Below are 7500 nucleotides of genomic sequence, written 5' to 3' on the forward strand. Positions count from 1 at the left end.
CGCCTATACTTGCTCGGATCGATTCCAAACTTCGTGTGCGGGGTCTCTAGGGATACTTTTGGCCGGCGAGAAAGATCGACTTTTGCCGAGGAAAATTTCGGACTTAGTCGTTTTTCGACCTCGCCCATGCTATAGCATAGGGCATATACCTTGACATGGGCGGGCGCGCCAGACTTGCTCGGATCGGTTCCAAACTTCGTGTGCGGGGTCTCTAGGGATACTTTTGGCCGGCGAGAAAGATCGACTTTTGCCGAGGAAAATTTCGGACTTAGTCGTTTTTCGACCTCGCCCATACTTTAACATGGGGGCCTACGGTAGGTCGGCCGGACTCGGTCCGATCGACTCCAAACTTCGTGTGCGGGGTCTCTAGGGATACTTTTGGCCGGCGAAAAAGATCGACTTTTTCCGAGGAAAATTTCGGACTTGGTCGTTTTTCGACCTCGCCCATACTTTAACATGGGGCCCATACCCTAGCATAGGGCCCATACCTTAACATGGGCAAAATGCCTATACTTGCTCGGATCGGTTCCAAACTTCGTGTGAGGCCTCTCATGGAGGACTTTTGGCCGGCGAAAAAGTTCAACTTTTTCCGAGGAATTTTTCGGACTTAGTCATTTTTCGCACCTCGCCCATACCCTAGCATGGGGCCCATACCTTAACATGGGCAAAATGCCTATACTTGCTCGGATCGGTTCCAAACTTCGTGTGAGGCCTCTCATGGAGGACTTTTGGCCGGCGAAAAAGTTCAACTTTTTCCGAGGAATTTTTCGGACTTAGTCATTTTTCGCACCTCGCTCATACCCTAGCATGGGGCCCATACCTTAACATGGGCAAAATGCCTATACTTGCTCGGATCGGTTCCAAACTTCGTGTGAGGCCTCTCATGGATGACTTTTGGCCGGCGAAAAAGTTCAACTTTTTCCGAGGAATTTTTCGGACTTGGTCGTTTTTCGCACCTCGCCCATACCTTAGCATAGGGCCCGTACCTTAGCATAGGCAAAATGCCTATACTTGCTCGGATCGGTTCCAAACTTCGTGTGAGGCCTCTCATGGATGACTTTTGGCCGGCAAAAAAGTTCAACTTTTTCCGAGGAAAATTTCGGACTTAGTCGTTTTTCGACCCCCGCCTATACCTTAGCATAGGGCCCGTACCTTAACATGGGCGGGCGCGCCGGACTTGCTCGGATCGGCTCCAAACTTCGTGTGCGGCCTCTTATGGATGACTTTTGGCCGGCAAAAAAGTTCAACTTTTTCCGAGGAAAATTTCGGACTTGGTCGTTTTTCGACCTCGCCCATACTTTAACATGGGAGCCTACGGTAGGTCGGCCGGACTTGCTCGGATCGGTTCCAAACTTCGTGTGCGGGCTCTTATGGATGACTTTTGGCCGGCGAAAAAAATCAACTTTTGCCGAGGAAAATTTCGGACTTAGTCGTTTTTCCGGGGGTTCGGACTTAGAAAAAATCCGAGTATTGTCGAAATTTTTTTTTCTCCGATTCCGATTTCCCGCACATCGGCGGACTCGTGGGAGCCCGTAGATCGCGAATACACCGTTTTCCGGGCGCCGGGAGGCCGTACGAGAAAGAAAAATTTTCGCCCTCGCTCTGGCATCAGGAGTCCATTTCGACTATCCCCGTAGCTCTAGGACGCACAGGAGCCGAGATACGAGTTTTTCGCGAATAGCTCGGCCCCTGTTCGGGCCAGACCCACGCGGGACCCCTCGTTGGAAGCGGCGCAGCGAGACGAATCCGGGAAAAAAAAAATTATCGAAATCGGAGCTTCCGGAGCCGAGATATCTCCGGTTGAAGCGCGCCAAAATCGGACCTTTGACCGGCTCTGGAGGCCGAGCCGTTTGTCGGATCGGGATAATTCCTTCGCGGGGCGTCTTCAAACGGTGCGGGGAACGCGCCCGTGTGGTTTTTAGGCGAAAAAATTTTTTTCGGACTTTAACTTTTTTACGATCTCGGCCCCGTGTTATAGTATGGGGATTTTGGACTTAGAAAAATTCCGACGAGGTCGAAAATTTTTTTTCTCCGATTTCGATTTCCCGCACACCGACGGACTCGTGGGAGCTCGTAGACCGCCGCCAGCCACTTTTCCGGTCGCCGGGAGGCCGCACGAGAAAGTAAAATTTTCACCCTCGCTTTGGCATCAGGAGTCCATTTCCACTATCCGCGTAGCTCTAGGACGCACAGGAGCCGAGATACGAGTTTTTCGCGAATAGCTCGGCCCCTGTTGGAGCCAGACCCAAGCGGGACCCCTCGTTGGAAGCGGCGCAGCGAGACGAATCCGGGAAAAAAAAAATTATCGAATTCGGACCACCCGGAGCCGAGATATCTCCGGTTAAAGCGCGCCAAAATCGGACCTTTGACCGGCTCTGGAGGCCGAGCCGTTTGTCGGATCGGGATAATTCCTTCGCGGGGCGTCTTCAAACAGTGCGGGGAACGCGCCCGTGTGGTTTTTAGGCGAAAAAATTTTTTTTCGGACTTTAACTTTTTCACGACCTCGGCCCCGTGTTACAGTATGGCGATTTCGGACTTAGAAAAAATCCGACTAGGTCGAAAATTTTTTTTCTTCGATTTCGATTTCCCGCACATCGGCGGACTCGTGGGAGCCCGTAGACCGCCGCCAGCCACTTTTCCGGTCGCCAGGAGGCCGTACGAGGGAGAAAAATTTTCACCCTCGCTCTGGCATCAGGAGTCCATTTCCACTATCCCCGTAGCTCTAGGACGCACAGGAGCCGAGATACGAGTTTTTCGCGAATAGCTCGGCCCCTGTTCGGGCCAGACCCACGCGGGACCCCTCGTTGGAAGCGGCGCAGCGAGACGAATCCGGGAAAAAAAAATTTATCGAAATCGGAGCTTCCGGAGCCGAGATATCTCCGGTTAAAGGCCGCCAAAATCGGACCTTTGACCGGCTCTGGAGGCCGAGCCGTTCGTCGGATCGGGATAATTCCTTCGCGGGGCGTCTTCAAACAGTGCGGGGAACGCGCCCGTGTGGTTTTTAAGGAAAAAAATTTTTTTTCGGACTTTAACTTTTTCACGATTTTCGGACTTAGTCGTTTTTCGACCTCGCCCATGCATTAACATAGGGCCCATACCGTAACATGGGCGGACCGCCTATACTTGGTCGGATCGGTTCCAAACTTCGTGTGCGGGGTCTTACGGATGACTTTTGGCCGGCAAAAAAGTTCGACTTTTTCCGAGGAAAATTTCGGACTTAGTCGTTTTTCGACCTCGCCCATACTTTAACATGGGGGCCTACGGTAGGTCGGCCGGACTCGGTCCGATCGACTCCAAACTTCGTGTGGGGCCTCTTATGGATGACTTTTGGCCGGCGGAAAAGATCGACTTTTTCCGAGGAAATTTTCGGACTTAGTCGTTTTTCGACCTCGCCCATACTTTAACATGGGGGCCTACGGTAGGTCGGCCGGACTCGGTCCGATCGACTCCAAACTTCGTGTGGGGCCTCTCGTGGGTGACTTTTGGCCGGCAAAAAAAATCAACTTTTGCCGAGGAAGATTTCGGACTTGGTCGTTTTTCGACCTCGCCCGTACATTAACATGGGGCCCATACCTTAACATAGGCGGGCGCGCCAGACTTGCTCGGATCGGCTCCAAACTTCGTGTGGGGCCTCTCGTGGGTGACTTTTGGCCGGCAAAAAAAATCAACTTTTTCCGAGGAAATTTTCGGACTTGGTCGTTTTTCGACCTCGCCCATACTTTAACATGGGGGCCTACGGTAGGTCGGCCGGACTTGCTCGGATCGGTTCCAAACTTCGTGTGCGGGGTCTCTAGGCGGGCTTTTGGCCGGCAAAAAAAATCAACTTTTGCCGAGGAAATTTTCGGACTTAGTCGTTTTTCGACCTCGCCCATACCTTAACACAGGGCCCATACCTTAACATGGGCGAACCGCCTATACTTGCTCGGATCGGTTCCAAACTTCGTGTGCGGGGTCTCTAGGCGGGCTTTTGGCCGGCAAAAAAGTTCAACTTTTTCCGAGGAAATTTTCGGACTTAGTCGTTTTTCGACCTCGCCCGTACATTACCATAGGGCATATACCTTAACATGGGCGGACCGCCTATACTTGGTCGGATCGATTCCAAACTTCGTGTGGGGCCTCTCACGGGTGACTTTTGGCCGGCAAAAAAAGTCAACTTTTTCCGAGGAAGATTTCGGACTTAGTCGTTTTTCGACCTCGCCCGCACTTTAACAAGGGGCCCATACCTTAACATGGGCGAACCGCCTATACTTGCTCGGATCGGTTCCAAACTTCGTGTGCGGGGTCTCTAGGCGGGCTTTTGGCCGGCAAAAAAGTTCAACTTTTTCCGAGGAAATTTTCGGACTTAGTCGTTTTTCGACCTCGCCCATACCTTAACACAGGGCCCATACCTTAACACGGCGAAACGCCTATACTTGGTCGGATCGGCCCCAAACTTCGTGTGAGGGGTCCCGTGGGAGGCTTTTTCGAAAAGTTTTTTTTTTAATTATTTTTTATTTTTTCGGAAAAAAAAATTTATTTTTCGGGAAAAAAAATTTTTCTGGCCGGCGAAAATTTTCCGGCCCCCCGGCCCGGGTGCGACCCTGAAAAACGACTAAGTAGAAAAAAGTCACCAGGGTTTCCGAAAAAAAACTAATATAGGAAGGGGCGCGCGCCCGGCGCCTGACGGGAGGCCGGGCGCGAAACGTTGAATCTGCCGGCGAGAGGATGCGCCCGGCGCGGCGGAACTGATCCGTCGTCACCGGTTGGAGCGAAAGCATATGGGGGTGCGAAGCAAGCACTAATCACGGGTCGGAGCACCTCGAGTCGCGGGTTCAAACGTTGCGTGTCGCCAAGCGCTGCATAGAGCGAGCTTGCCCGGTATGCCGTAGACGGCGGGATATGGATGATAGTGACCCTACACCTGTCATACAGCCATGAGGCATACCGGATAGCGGACTCAATAAATGCAGCGCGGACGCGGCGCGTTGTACTTCGGGCCTCGCGGCCCAGACCCTTCCTACGTAGCGTCGCGGCGTCGCCGAGGAGTGAATCGGCCGTCGAGAAACCTTGGTCCGACAAATGCCTCGTGAACCGCTGGGCCTCGCGGCCCTTGCCTCCGGGAACGAACGAAAGAGCGGGACGGCCCGCTATACAAACACGACGTCCTCGGTCCGCCGCGGCGGCTCCGGGCGCTTATCCGTGCATCGCGTCGCGGCAGAGCAGCGCCCGAGCCCCGGCGGCAGGCCTCGCGTCCGTCTCGGATTCGGTTCCGAGCGCGAGTGATTCTATTAAGCGGTGAACGGCGGGCGTCCGCGTCCCACGAGACGACGGCGGGCGACCCGAGAACGGTCCGACGATCGAGAGAGCGAAAGCGACGGGCGCCGTAGAGCGGCGGCGCCGGTGCCGAAGAGCACCTTGGTCCCGACGCCCGACCCCCGGCCCAGGGGCGGGCCTCGCAGTGCGCGAGAGATATCTGGTTGATCCTGCCAGTAGTGATATGCTTGTCTCAAAGATTAAGCCATGCAGGTGTAAGTACGAACTGAACGTAAAGTGAAACTGCGAACGGCTCATTAAATCAGTCTTGGTTTATTTGGTCCTTGCGAGAGCTAACGTGGATAACTGTGGCAATTCCAGAGCTAATACATGCGACCGAGCGCCGACTCCGGGAGGCGCGCTTTTATTGGTTCGAACCCGACCGGGCCCGCGAGGGCCCGTCTCTTTCGATGACTCTGGATAACCACGCGGATCGCACGCCTTCGCGGCGGCGACCTACCATTCAAGTGTCTGACCTATCAACTTTCGAAGGTAGGCTACGGGCTTACCTTTGTGATAACGGGTGACGGGGAATCAGGGTTCGATTCCGGAGAGGGAGCCTGAGAAACGGCTACCACATCCAAGGAAGGCAGCAGGCGCGCAAATTACCCATTCCCGACACGGGGAGGTAGTGACGAAAAATAACGATGCGGGACTCTAACGAGGCCCCGCAATCGGAATGAGTACATTCTAAAACTCTTGTCGAGTATCCATCGGAGGGCAAGTCTGGTGCCAGCAGCCGCGGTAATTCCAGCTCCGAAAGTGTATGCTAAAGTTGTTGCGGTTGAAAAGCTCGTAGTTGGATGTAGAGCGCGCGGCGCCGGTCCGTCGCAGGGCGTGCACCGGCGTCGCGGGTTCCGCCTGTCGGCGCCGCCCGCGGTGCTCTTGACCGGGTGCCGGGGGTCGGGCCGACGAGTTTACTTTGAAAAAATTAGAGTGTTCAAAGCAGGCCGCCCGCCTGCATAGTGTCGCATGGAATAACGGAATAGGACCTCGGTCTCGTTTCGTTGGCGTTCGCGGGAGCGAGGTAATGATTAAGAGGGACGGCCGGGGGCGTCCGTACTCTGCCGTCAGAGGTGAAATTCTTGGACCGGCGGAAGACGAGCAGCTGCGAAAGCGTTCGCCAAGAACGTTTTCTTTAATCAAGAGCGAAAGTCAGAGGTTCGAAGACGATCAGATACCGTCCTAGTTCTGACTATAAACGATGCCAACTGGCGATCGGCGGGCGTTACCATGACGACCTCGCCGGCAGCCTCCGGGAAACCAAAGTCTTTGGGTTCCGGGGGAAGTATGGTTGCAAAGCTGAAACTTAAAGGAATTGACGGAAGGGCACCACCAGGAGTGGAGCCTGCGGCTTAATTTGACTCAACACGGGGAAACTCACCCGGCCCGGACACGGGAAGGATTGACAGATTGACAGCTCTTTCTTGATTCTGTGGGTGGTGGTGCATGGCCGTTCTTAGTTGGTGGAGCGATTTGTCTGGTTAATTCCGATAACGAACGAGACTCTGGCATGCTAAATAGTTACGCGACCCTCGGCGGTCGGCGTCCAACTTCTTAGAGGGACTAGTGGCGTTTAGCCACACGAGATCGAGCAATAACAGGTCTGTGATGCCCTTAGATGTTCGGGGCCGCACGCGCGCTACACTGGACGGATCAGCGAGTGCGCCCGGGCCGAGAGGTCCGGGTAACCCGTTGAACCCCGTCCGTGATTGGGATAGGGCCTTGCAATTGTTGCCCTCGAACGAGGAATTCCCAGTAAGCGCGAGTCATCAGCTCGCGTTGATTACGTCCCTGCCCTTTGTACACACCGCCCGTCGCTACTACCGATTGAACGGTTTAGTGAGATCCTCGGACCGGCCCCGTCGCGTGCCCGGCGACGGGCGCGGCGGTGCGCCGGGAAGACGACCGAACTTGATCGTTTAGAGGAAGTAAAAGTCGTAACAAGGTTTCCGTAGGTGAACCTGCGGAAGGATCATTATCGTTGTTGGTGGGTGCGAGGCCCCGTTGCTTTTTGATCTGGCGCCGTGTCCGCGAGGACTCGGCGTCGCGGCGCCCCGCGCTTGGGCGCCGCTCGGTAAGGCGAACGAGACCGTCGTGATACGAGAGGGCGGGCGCTCGACGGCGGGCCGGGGATGGCCGTCGTCGGGGCCCGCCTTCGGAGAGGGACCGAGACCGAACGCCTCTAGGTCGGGTCCCTCGGCGGCG

General features: G+C 55.0%; 1 non-coding gene across 1 annotated transcript; it reads left to right on the plus strand.

Annotated features, from left to right (window-relative positions):
- The first annotated feature begins 5449 nt into the window (after positions 1-5449).
- Positions 5450-7273, plus strand: LOC145459963 (small subunit ribosomal RNA). Its single transcript, XR_013921643.1, has one exon. It is a non-coding gene; the product is annotated as a small subunit ribosomal RNA (ribosomal RNA).
- The last annotated feature ends 227 nt before the right edge of the window (positions 7274-7500 follow it).

Source organism: Botryllus schlosseri, unplaced genomic scaffold, assembly GCF_051294905.1.
Source record: "Botryllus schlosseri isolate E-star unplaced genomic scaffold, Bs_hap1 Bs28a, whole genome shotgun sequence".
Classification (NCBI taxonomy): Eukaryota; Metazoa; Chordata; class Ascidiacea; order Stolidobranchia; family Styelidae; genus Botryllus; species Botryllus schlosseri.